General features: G+C 39.6%; 1 protein-coding gene across 1 annotated transcript in view; it reads right to left on the reverse strand.

Moving 5' to 3' along the window:
- CBL (Cbl proto-oncogene) overlaps window positions 1–13652 on the reverse strand; it is a gene marked incomplete at its 5' end in the record, with an annotated part of 80226 nt that overhangs the window by 66180 nt on the left and 394 nt on the right. The gene's annotated exons all lie outside the window — the stretch shown is intronic.

Genomic DNA, 13652 nt, shown 5'->3' on the forward strand with positions numbered 1-13652 from the left:
CCTGCATCGGCAGGCGGACTCTCAACCACTGCGCCACCAGGGAAGCCCAGAAAGGATTTACTTTTGCTTCTAGCAGTCAGATTTGGCTAGGGACACTAGGAATTCCAGGTCATCTTAATCTAACCCAAAATTGAGAAGATTAAAAAGCTGGGCTTCAGTCTTCAGTGCCCTGCAAAGACTGGTTTACTTCTGTTTCACCCTTACTCCTACAATTCAGGCCCTCAGGGACCCAACCCCAAAACCTAGAGTGTTTCCCAGGGCCCTCCACCTTGGCAGGCCCTAATTCCAATTTTTTGTCCTCCTTGACATGAGCATTTTTTTTTTTTTTTGACATGAGCATTTTGAAAACTCTATTCAGCCTCTCAGCTATCACTTCCAGAATCAGCAATGACCTCATGGAAAAGGCAGCCTCAAAAATAAGGCTTACCTCTCAGAGCTTTCCTTATCTTCCAGAACCTGGCCTCTAATTCCTCACTGCCTTCATAGCTCTTCAACATCTTCTAGCTTTTCTAGTTGCCAGCAGTATTATTTGGTTCGAAACAGCCTAGTCTAACAATGGTAGAAGCAGAAGTCTGACTTCTTACTCTTTATTTAATATTTTAAAATGCCTATTTTCTTGCATCACCAAAAGCTCATTATAAACTTTTTAAAGATGTCTAAATGATTCCACTCTATAGACATACCATATCTTAAACCATCCCCTCCACTTTAACATTTATACTGTTTTTAAGTCTTTGCTATTACAAGTATCGCTGTGATGAACATCTTTGGGCATTTTATTCTTCTAAACATCAGATTATTTCCTTAGGATAGATCCCCCAGAAGTGGGATCACTAGGTCCACCTGGAACAATTGCAAAATTCCAATTTAATTACTAATGTCTCTTCAAATGATGTAAGACAGTATTAAAATTTTTAAACTAAATATTTTATCCTCTGTACATCATTTCCTGTACTCTTGAAAAAGAGCCCTATATAAGCCTGGCAAATAAAGACAAGCTGAATCAACAAAAATATGATTTATGAATGTTTTAACAGTGTTTTAGGAAGCTGCTCATCCTATCAAGGGTTTCAAGCCAAAAGGGAATAACATAGTCAAGAAAAAAAGACTCTACCTCAGAAGACAGCTATATTCTAAATGCAACAGAGTTAAGAACTCATACTAATTAAAATAAATAGTACCCAATTTATAAGTATTACATTCCAAAACCTCATTTGGAAGAATATATTCAGAATATATTTTTACAGAATATATATTTATAATAAAAATATTAAAATGGTAGGTTCTTAAATAGTCCATGGAGGGAGTTAGGGGAGACTGACGTTGAGACTAAGAGATCAAGATTCAGCAAAGACTACAAGAGGTATATGATCGAAGGTTTTTATCTTCAGAGAATACTGAGCATGTTTTATATGGAAAAAGAACCAGAAGAGAAAAAGATAAATTAAAAGAAAATGGAAAACGGGATCTACAACACAGCTGGAGCACTAAACACCCAATACCATTAAAAGAAGGGACACCTCCTTCCTTTAAAACAGGAAGAAAGGGAATGAGGACAGGTTTAGACAGATACAGATTCAGAGATATGAAGGCAGTACGTTTAAGAAGATTGCACCTGATTTTGATTTTTCTCAACGTATCCATTCAACAAATATATGTCAGGCACTGGGACACAGAAGTAAAAATACGATACCCCTGAATCTGAGAGGAATCAGGCAATAAACAACAAAAAGGAAATCAACAAGAAAAATATCAGGTTCTATACAGACAATTAAAATAGAATAATAAGAAAATGCTGGATGACTAGTTTAGCACAGTGAGTAGGGAAAGCTTCTCTGAGGTGAATTTAGGCTAAGAGTTAAAATTACAGGAAGGAGCCCGTCATGTAGAATCAGCAGAAGAGTAGCCCAAACAGAGGGAACAACTAATCCAACAGCCCTATGAGAATAGGTTTGGATTTGAGGAATAGAAAGGTCAGTGAGACTAAAGTGTAGAGAGCGAGGTGAAGAGGGTCATTAAGGGAGAGATGTGGAGTATCAGGGAATTAACAAGGAGACAGTGTGATGAAGACTAAAATATAAGCTTTTATGTGTTGAATTAAAATTAAAATGTTTTAGTATCTTGACAAGATCACACCAAATAGCCACATCAGAATGTCCTGTTTCAGTCATTTACCTTCAGTAAATTTCTTAACCTCTGAGCCTCAGTTCTTTTACCTGTAACACAGCGATAATACCCACCTCATAATAAATGTTTATGAAAGGACTGCAGAGTCTCCAATAAAGTAGACATTCAATGCCAGTTCCCTCCCCATTTCCATACAACTCGACCAGGTTTATCTGCAGGTTAGGCAGGAATTATCTATTGAAGACAGAATGTTAGACCTCACATCACCCTTTGTTGACTCCCAGAAACTGACACCCTTATTCCTACCATCTGGCCATGCCACAGCTACCCTTCCAAACCTGCATGGTCTCTGACTACTTGGTAACCAAGGAATAGAGAAAAGGCAGCAGGCCACCCAAGAACAGGGTGACCAACAATCTGCAAAAACTACAGTATCCACTGCTTCAAAGGTCCAAAGCAAGCAGAGCTCCCCCCAAATTATTTACATTTATATCCAGAGCTACACATGCCAACCCATAATATATTCTCCCTATTTAAAGGCAAATGCATTAACATTAAGAATTCAGGTTAAAATGCATTATTCGCCTAATACCTCTGGAAAAAAAGGTATACTTCCTTTCAACAACAATAAAACTAAACTAAAATTGCTCTGCCAAACCTATAGTAAGCAATTAATAAACGCTGATTGGGCTTCCCTGGTGGCGCAGTGGTTGACAGTCCGCCTGCTAATGCAGGGAAAACGGGTTCGAGCCCTGGTCTGGGAGGATCCCACATTGCCGCGGAGCAACTAGGCCCGTGAGCCACAACTACTGAGCCTGCGCGTCCGCACCCTGTGCTCCGCAACGGGAGAGGCCACAACAGTGAGAGGCCACAACAGTGAGAGGCCCGATACCGCAAAATAAATAAATAAATAATAAAATAAAATAAACGCTGATTAATGACAATGACCTGAAAAAACATATTACCCCTCATAACAGATTTAAAATATCATGAGTTTTTAAATGTCTCCCAAACATTTGATTAGTTCGCATTTTCAAACTACTGTCATGTATGTTCCACAAATGTTATCTGTCCCTCCTTAGAATGTGACCTTGTAAAGATCAACTGTAGGTTAAATATCTGCTTTTCTCAAGATCTTTCAAAGACAAATCAATCACATGACCAGGGAAATCAGCACTCCTTAACACTAACACAGACCATAAAGTAAGTATATAGGTAGAGCAACTCTTTTGACATTAAAATCTTCTGTAAAGAAAAAAAAAAATTCCCTAAATATTTATAACCTCTAGGGAAAAAGTTTCCAAAAGGCTTTGTGAATAATTCAAGTCAATAGTTAACAAACATCAAAAGCCAAAAGAACCTGCCTTTATCAGTGAATGTTAAATTGGCAGTTTTAGTTAACCTCTAAAGCACAAATGTGCATTCTGAGCTTAAAAAAGTCACCAAAAAATTTCCGAAAGATACTTTCCTGCTTAGTCTGTTCTCAATTTTATTTTGCTTTCCAAGTCTTACAATAGCAAAAATGCCTTCCTTTTGTTTACTTCTGCCTGTACATTTACAGCATCACTCAGAACAATGTCAAAAAGAAATATGCTTAGCTCTGGGAAACCCAACAGTATCCTTGCACAGCTGCTATATACTCCATTCATAATAGCTTCCTCACTGGCCTAGCTCCTCCCTTTGCTTCTGCCAAGGGCTCAATGGTCAATAGAAAAAAATTGGAAAGTGCTATGATTACAATAAAGAGGAGTAAAATTATGTTTGGAAATTGCTAAATTTTTAAAAACAGAAAAGTTACAGAGAACAGTGCCTATGCCTAATTCTGTTCTGAACGCAGAATCTTTTCTAACACTAAGGAATTGTATTTCTAACTAGGCAGAAAACTATAAGCATATATGACTGTGAATGACTAAGTATTTTTATCTCTGTAGACCTTAACTTATCCATGGAATCATTTTTCATTTCAAACTTTTTCATATGTTAAAAAGCATGATTAAAATAAGCACTAAGCTTCAAAGGCAAGTATTCAGTATGGTGAGCTATACATAAAACACATAAAATTTGATTACAGTTTTAAAAGAATCAGTTGCTCAAGAGAACAGGAGGTACAGCAGAAAGGACACCAGGGTAGGAGTCCAGAGACCTGGGTCTTAGTCTGGTGACTGACATTAACTGGCTATGTGACCCTGGGCAAGTTACTCATCTCTCTGGGTCTCTCTCCCTCTATAAATTAAGAGTTAGATCAATTAATTTCTTTTCTTAAAGCTTCAAGTTTTAGAAACTAATCAACTCAGAAACTTGAAGAGATTTAACAGTTTTACAAGTGTAACTACACAGTGAAGCTTTTAAATGAAAACTTATGACAGTTTTTCAAAGAGAAATCAGAAACCCATACTTTTTTTAAAAGAAACATATCATCACTAGATAATGGCTCCAAGAAAAAAAAGTCTTTTACTTCTAATTACTCTTCTCCATTACTGATTTATCAAAACCCATTCAGGGACTTGAACTGTAATTACTACCCAACACTTCTCAAATACCTCCTAACACTATTTATTTAAAGCACTATGTCACTTACAACTAATTACCAATCTCATTACTTTCATTTATCACATTAATTGCAGAAAAAAAAATACAGCCAGTACAATGTAGGAAATTAAATAACCGACATGCGCTAACAGCTTAACCATGCAGTTTTTATACAGGGATTCTGTTTTTAAAAGGAAAATATAATTCTCTTCTCAGACTTATGAGTGCAACTTCAAACCAATACTTAGCATGAACAAGAGATTAAATGACTTTAGCATCATTTTTGGATGTCAGACCCTAATTAAGGCACAACTGTGAATTAGGATATTGTGGAGTTCTCTGCTTGGTCTAGTCCCTCCCCAGTCCCAATCCTCTCTGGTCTCAAGGATTAAGTAAAGATTTGCCTAATGATTCCCACAGGGGGTTCCCTGATCCCTTTGAACACCTTCAGTTATATCACCAGTTTGCAAGTATGAGGACTGAGTCATCCTTAACTCCCTAGCACCCAGCAAAAAGTTCATGTTTAATGAAAGTGTGATGGTGGAAAAGGTGCCAACGTAATTTTCACCTAAAGTAACTAGGAATCAGCTACCATATTTAAATCAACAAACTAGACAAGGATTGTGAATGAAAGCAGACTTTTTGGAAGGCAATGTGCTAATATATACTTTTCAAACTTTAATGTATGATTCCTTTGACCCAGTACATTTCATTTCTAGAAGTTTATTCTAAAGAATGTTTAGCAAATGCATAATGAATTTGTTAAATAAACATATATATCCATATTATAAAATCTTATACGCCCCTTAAAAAAAGGATTCAGGACTTCCCTAGTGGCGCAGTGCTTAAGAATCCACCTGCCAGTGCAGGGGACATGGGTTCCAGCCCTGGTCTGGGAAGATCCCACATGCCGCAGAGCAACTAAGTCCGTGCGCCACAACTACTGAGCCTGCACTCTAGAGCCCGCGAGCCACAACTACTGAACCCGCGTGCCACAACTACTGAAGCCCACCTGCCTAGAGCCCATGCTCCGCAACAAGAGAAGCTACCGCAATGAGAAGCCCACGCACTGCAACGAAAAGTAGCCCCTGCTCACTGCAACTACAGAAAGCCCGCGCACAGCAACAAAGACCCAATGCAGCCATAAATAAATAAATAAACAAATTTATAAAAAATAATTATTCAGGGAGACCTACATGTAGTATTAACATGGATAATCTCCATAATGTAGCAAAAAATTTTTTTAATTCTAGAAGCATTTTTGTTTAAAAATCCCACTTTTGCTTAAAAATGTGTAATTTTATAAGTATGTATTACTTTCCAAATTTAAGAACATAATAATTAACACCTTTTAGGGAGGGTGGGAGGGAGGGAGACGCAAGAGGGAAGAGATATGGGAACATATGTATATGTATAACTGATTCACTTTGTTATAAAGCAGAAACTAACACACCATTGTAAAACAATTATACTCCAATAAAGATGTAAAAAAAAAAAAAAGCAGCTGTGGTATGGGGCCTTGCTACTTGAAGTGTGAGCCCTGTCAGCAACACAGAATCTCAGGCCCTACATCAGATCTACTCAGACTCTATGTTTTAACAAGATCCCCAGATGATCTGAATTCATGTTAAAGTCTGAGAGGCACTGGCTTATAAGAATCACTTAGAGGGACTTCCGTGGTGGCACAGTGGTTAAGAATCCACCTTCCAACGCAGGGGACACGGGTTCAGGCCCTGGTCCGGGGAGATCCCACATGCCGTGGAGCAACTAAGCCCGTGCGCCACAACTACTGAGGCTGCGCTCTAGAGCCCACGAGCCACAAGTACTGAGCCCGCGTGCCAGAACTACTGAAACCCATGCGACTAGAGCCCATGCTCCGCAACAAGAGAAGCCACCACAATGAGAAGCCCGCGCACTGCAAAGAAGAGTAGCCCCGCTCGCCGCAACTAGAGAAAGCCCGCATGCAGCAACGAAGACCCAATGCAGCCCAAAATAAATAAATAAATAATCTTTTAAAAAAAGAATCACTTAGAGTCTGAACAGCAGTTCAAGACCCACATAAAAAAACAAAAGTATTAGTTGGGTGGTTTATGTTACTTAAACTCTCTGAATCTGTTTCTTTCTCATAAGACACATTATTTTGAAATTTTTGCTGTATCAGATGTGAAATTGTAAACTGCTCAGCAATATAAGGAATTATTAGAACTTGGTTATCAGTCTTAGTGAGTAAATGCTAAAAAGGCAACAACTTGCTCAAGTCATAAATCTTTCAAGGGCAATGCTATCCATCCAGGCTTCTCGGAGCTGCTTAGAAAAAGGGACTGGAGGGATGGACCCCAAACAGTAGACACTGGTCACCTCTGGAGAGGGCAGTCATTTTGCGGTATGAGAGTAAATGGAGACCTTTACATTTTGTTCTGCATATTTTATGGTTCATAAATTGTTTTTCACAAAGAGTGCTACACCTGTGTACTGCTATTCAAAGTAGCTCTAAGAAAGAAGGAGGCAGGAATTAGTATCCCATCCCCCTCAATGAAGTAGCCGTGAGTTGGCCTCATTTTAAGATTTCTTGTGGTTGATCCCAGAGCAAGAGGGAAGGTCAGTGGTGGCTGTAAGAAGGCACCCAAGGCAGAGGAGTCTGCTAAGCAAGACTCGCCACCCATCCCAAAACTTGCAGAGGGGAGACCCAGCGTCATTGCTGATTTAGGAGTTTCTATGGCAGTGACATTCCATCTCCTAGGGCTTGAATCCCCAGTGGGTGTGTACCACCAATACCATCACTGCACCCCTTTCCCCTCCTCCTTTTGGAAGCTGCTGCAGGAAGGAACATTGTGGGGACAGAGCTGAGGCTGGCTTCCAGTGCTCCTGGTTGACTACTCCCACCTATTTCCTTCCAGCACAAAATGTGCTAATCATGAAAACATTTCACAATGACTTGCTTGTTATAATCCCCCTCTTCCAACAAACCTAACGATCAGAATTAATTCTAAGATCAGAATTAACAACTTCATTGGAAAATGTGATTGAAATTTAGGCTCAGTTTTCAAACTAATGCTTAGTCCATTTTTCTTTTAATGCTCTAGGTTAGTTATTAGGGGGGTGATTTTCATAGTATAAACATTATCCGTATGTTTGACTATAACATGAACTCCACTGAAAGTGAAGACTTGGGGACCAATCTGCCCATGTGTATACAGCCAACAAACAACATATTAAAAACAGGTTGTACTACAGCAAGGGTCACCAAAAACTTCAACCAAAGCCATGAAATGAACAGGGCAGATTACGTTCTTCCCTGGCCTAACCCTACTTTTATTCCATATACCCTTCAAAATTTCTATCATGAATCACATGAAATGCTCAGTGAGCTCACATTTCATACGGAACTAGGGAGAATTTTACATCCCTTGGGGGAATTTTTAATAGGCATGAAAACAACACAACCTTTTTGTTTACAATGACTGTATATTACCCTTATAACCAAAAAAGGTAAAACTACTTTTAGTAAATGTTACTTTAATTCAACACTCAAAAAAAAAAAAAAGATTCCCTACCTGATTCTCCTAATTAATCACACAGAAAATGTGGGAACATGTTTTGATCTCATTTTACTTTGTTAAAATGTTTGCACTACATTCAGCACGTACTATGTGTTAGGCACAGGAACTGATGTTAAGACAGTCTTGGGACTTCCCTGGTGGCGCAGTGGTTAAGAATCCACCTGACAGTGCAGGGGACACATGTTCGAGCCCTGGTTCGGGAAGACCCCACATGCCACGGAGCAACTAAGCCCGTGCGCCACAACTACTGAGCCTGCACTCTAGAGCCCACGAGCCACAACTGCTGAGCCCGCACGCCTAGAGCCCGTGCTCCGCAACAAAGAGAAGCCACCGCAACGAGAAGCCCGCACACCGCAACAAAGAGTAGCCCCCGCTCGCCACAACTAGAGAAAGCCAATGCACAGCAACGAAGAACCAGTGCAGCCAAAAATAAATTTTAAAAAAAGACAAAGCCTTGATCCTGAAGAGCTCTAGTGGAGGGAGAGACAGATGAAATAAAAAGTGGTAAATGCTATCACTTTTTTTTTTAATGAATCCCAATACCTTTATTTTTAATCACAAATTCCTGGGTGACTAAAATTCCTAGAGTTAAAATTAAATTGGGAAGGGGCTGACTACCAGAAAATAAACACCTACTTTATTAATACAACAGCAACAGAAAGGGTTTCCAATTTTTAGAAGAAAAATAACATGAACCAGCACCACCTGGTGGGTGTTACAAGATGAAATGCCCACATTTATTGTACTGAGAGCCCCCCACCGCACTGCAGATGTTTCATCAAGGACAGCTGCCATCAGAGCTGAATGGCATGAATTAAGTGCAATGGGAGAATAACATGTACAAACTTCCATGATAACCATGCAAAGTAACCAGTCCACATAATTTGAAGAGACACAAACCCTTAACTTAAAAGAAGAGATTTCTTTTAATGGTACTAGTTAAACACCACGTTAACATCATTCAAGAGAACATCTACTTTGCCTGAGTGTGTGAATGGCGGGTGTGAGAGTGTGTGTGTGCGTGTGTGAGAATTGCTGTTGTATACCTACACAGGTCACTTTCTGAAAAATGACTTGTTATCAAGACTTTGTTGTATACCTGAGAAGTCACTGTACGGAGGAAATAACTAAGCCTTAGGAGGTGGGTAACCCTGGATTCCAAGTCAAGCTCCCCTATTCACTAGGTTACATAACCTCTCTGAGGCTAAGTATGCATAAAATAGGGATGATACCGCCAAAGAACTACTGAAAGAAATAAATAAGTTTAATGTAATTAAAAATGATTCCCACCCCCATACCTTTTCCTTTCAGAATTCCTTTGGGGCACACAAAACAGTTTAACAAATATTTACAATGCACTTACTCTTGTGTAAGGCCTTGTGACTGGACACTGCAGGAGATAAAAGAGATTACAGTTGCTGTCCTCGTGGAGTTTACAATCTTCAGAGGTTAAGATAGAGAAGAAATATGTACATGATGTTTAAACTTAAGAGATCCCATATCACTTTGAACATACAGTCACTTATCACTATAATGTAATCTCCTGGAATATAAGAATTTACACCTAGCACTACTATGCTCCTGATTTAGTGAGCGTGCAAGCATAGGAAGAAAGGTAAGAAGAAAGGGAGAAAAGAGTCCAATGAAATACACTGATTCATAAATTCTATTAAGTGCATCTTATTTCCAAAATACAGGAAGTTACTTAAGGTGCTTTTTTTTAGGGCAAGCAGGAGAAGGTAGGTAGCAGAAGGATTATCTTTTTACAATGCTTTTTAAACCCATGCTTTAAAGGAAAGCATTTTTCCCATAAATTATAGTCCATTAAATAAATGAACACCTGGGATTCCCTGGTGGCGCAATAGTTGAGAGTCCGCCTGCCGATGCAGGGGACACGGGTTCGTGCCCCGGTCCGGGAAGATCCCACATGCCACGGAGCGGCTGGGCCCGTGAGCCATGGCCGCTGAGCCTGCGCGTCCGGAGCCTGTGCTCCGCAGCGGGAGAGGCCACGGCCGTGAGAGGCCCGCGTACCGTACGGAAAACAAAAAACAAAAAACAAAAAACGAACACCTTAAGGTTTTACTAACATAAGCTAATTTAAAATAAAAACATAGCATGGACCTAAAATATTGCCAGCATGATGCTCTGCTTCAGAGGTGGACAAACTATAGCCTGCAGCCTTTTTTGTACACCTGCAAGATAAGAATGGCTTTTACTTTTTTTTTTTTTTTGCGGTCATGGCTCACGGGCCCAGCCGCTCCGCGGCATGTGGGATATTCCCGGACCAGGGCACGAACCCGTGTCCCCTACATCGGCAGGCGGACTCTCAACCACTGCGCCACAAGGGAAGCCCAGCTTTTACAGTTTTAAAGAGTTGTAAAAACAACAGGAAGAATATAGTGGGCTTCCGTGGTGGTGCAGTGGTTAAGAATCCGCCTGCCAATACAGGGGACAAGGGTTCGATCCCTGGTCCCACATGCCGCGGAGCAACTAAGCCCATGCACCACAACTACTGAGCCTGTGCTCTAGAGCCCATGAGCCACAACTACTGAGCCCGCGTGCCTACAGCCCCTGCTCCACAATGAGAGAAGCCACCGCAATGAGAAGCCCACGCATTGCAACAAAGAGTAGCCCCTGCTCGCGGCAACTAGAGAAACCCCGTGTGCAGCAATGAAAACCCAACACAGCCAAAAATAAATAAATAAAATAAATTTATTTTTTTAAAAAAAGAATATAGGACTGCATATGTGGCCAGCAATGCCTAAAGTATTTACTACCTGTCCTGTGACAGAAAGTTTGCCAACTCCCACTCTACTTCATAACGGAATTTTGAGTCTCTCACTAAATTAAATACCTTGATACTTCTACATTTACATTCAAGGCAATTTATATGATTGCTCTCTCCACTCTCCTGCCCTGCTGTCTCTTTACTTACTAGCCACTTTCTTCACATACAAGTATCCTCACAAATATTAATTACAATATACCGAGGTGGCAAAAAAAAAAAACCTAGAGGCTGACCACATCTTCTGTTTAATAGCAAGCATTCTAGCACAAGCATTTTTCCAAGAATGAGTTTAAGTTCTGCAATGGAATAGTAAATTGGGCCTATGTTGACCAGAACCCATGACTTATGCCAACTTCTCCATCCGTATACATCCAATACTGGAGAAGAGGAGACAGTTCCCAGGGCTAAACCAATAAACTGATTAATAATAGGCTGGGAAAATATTCACCTAGCTTCAACGACAAGGTTAAAACAGATATGAGATGGTGACTTAGAGCTAAAGTCAATAAATGTGTGGGACATCTATAGATCTGACACTAAGTTCTTCTCCACTTATATCATATGGCATAAAGTCAAGAAGGGTTAGTGATACATTTAAGGCTTTCAACAATAAAGTGAAGAAAGAGAACATCTATGCTCTAAACAGCAAGAGTAAAAGAGACGGTGCAATCTAACAACACTACAGAATTAGTCAGAAAATCTAGAAAGCAGTATGAACCTACTGGACTAATACATCAGAAACAACTATTTTCATTTCAGCACAACCAGTAATACATGATATGGGGCAAAAAGTACTAAAAATCATTTTCCAAAACAAGCAACACAAGAATAAAACATTCCTTTCCCAACGCTAGAATGGAAAAGCTAGAAGCCTACTTTCCTTGAAACTACCGAAACCTGAAAAGCATTGACTCAAAACTGAGAGGTCTTTATACTTCCCAAATAATTAAACATTCTGCAGAAGAAATCATAATTCAATACACACTCTTTAAAGAGATGAATGAGAAAGACTTAAAGGGAAATCTTATTTTAAGGACTACGTTACATAGACTCAAAAGTTTGATAAAAAGTTTATTATTTTTAAGGAGAGGTCTCTAATCAATATGATTTTGATACATCGCATGTTGATACAATGAGAAACTAATTAGAAATGCAAATGTTTTTTCATTCCAGTAGAAACTTTTTAAGTCATTAACTCTAAATCCCTAAAATGCAAACCTACAATCTTCGGCTTTTGACTATATTCCATATATACTTTCAAGGCGTCAATGCATTTAAAATTTCCTTTATGCCTAACTTTCTTTAATGGTTTTATTACAATTTCTAATAATGAAATTAGCATTATAACACCAATATAATCAACATACAAATACTTGTTTATTAATTACCATACCAATTACTTAACATGAGAAAAACCAGCAGTGAAAAAGTAGCTTCTGAAACCACTGGTATGCACTACAGGAGTGCTAACTCATACACGGGACTTATTAAGAATTTATATAGAACATTTATACTTGCCAAGTGCTTCACAGTCACTTTTATTAGCTGTTTCTAGTGCAAAACAATCCATGAAGAACTTTACAGAAGAGGAATCTAGGCCCAGAGAGGCACCAAAGAAAAACAATTTTACTCTGGAGGAAATAACACCATTCTCTTCCAATCTATGCCTGATCCTTCTAATAATCACCTTTCATCTGCAGAATGAATTCTGCAAAAATAAGTTATTAATAAATGTGAAAAATAGCAAGGAAATATTGAATTCTCTGGAACAAACCGTTAGACTGTTTAAACACTTTTAAATACTTGGGACTAACTACTATGTTTCACTATACAGATACAACTATAAGGAAGTAAAATTCTCTCAAATGCCAAACTTAAAGTGGGGTTATTTTTCACACTTGCTTAAAAAAAAAAGAAAAAAAAAAGTAACCAAAGCAGCTCATCTAACAAGTTTAAAGTCAGGTTCCATAATAAGGAGTCAGGTTCTATTACCAAAAAAAGTAGAACCCAACGAAAAGCAGTGTGTGTGTAAGGAGGAAGTTCTGGAAGAAGTCAGAATCTGCTGCCTAACCCGCTCAGTCAACATATCTCTCCTAAAATAATGGTTATGACCAGAACTTGTGGTTTAATCAGTGCATATCTATCTCAGCACCAGCAATGGATCCCATTCAATGTTTTGGAGGAGAAAAACTTGAGCCAGCGCTAGATGTGGAGGAAAGTTCCTTCCTTAGCTCATTTAAAACACCCCCCCATTTATTTTCTCTTGGTGTTGCATCTTAATGAGAAGAAAAAAACAGAAACAAAAACTATACGCTCACCTAGAGCGCAGTTTGCCTGCGGAGTTGTCAGGACCCCAGGTCTCTCAACCAGAGCCCGTAAACCTAATTCCCTAGTCAGGGCTCATCCAGCTAACAGTCCCAGCCGGTAAATCAAGCGCTCTTCCTCACCCCCTCCCTCCTATTTCCCGGGGCCAATTCCGTGACCCACATCCCTACACCCTACACAGAGCCGCAAACTCTGCACCCCCATTATACTTCCTCCCTGGTGGCTCCCCAGTCACCCTTCACCCCAGCCGCCACCCCATCTTTGTCTCGCAACCCCAAACACACATCTCAACGTTCCCTCACTCCCAACCGCAGCCCTTCCCC

The sequence above is a fragment of the Leucopleurus acutus genome, assembly GCF_964270905.1.
Source record: "Leucopleurus acutus genome assembly, chromosome: 8".
Classification (NCBI taxonomy): domain Eukaryota; kingdom Metazoa; phylum Chordata; class Mammalia; order Artiodactyla; family Delphinidae; genus Leucopleurus; species Leucopleurus acutus.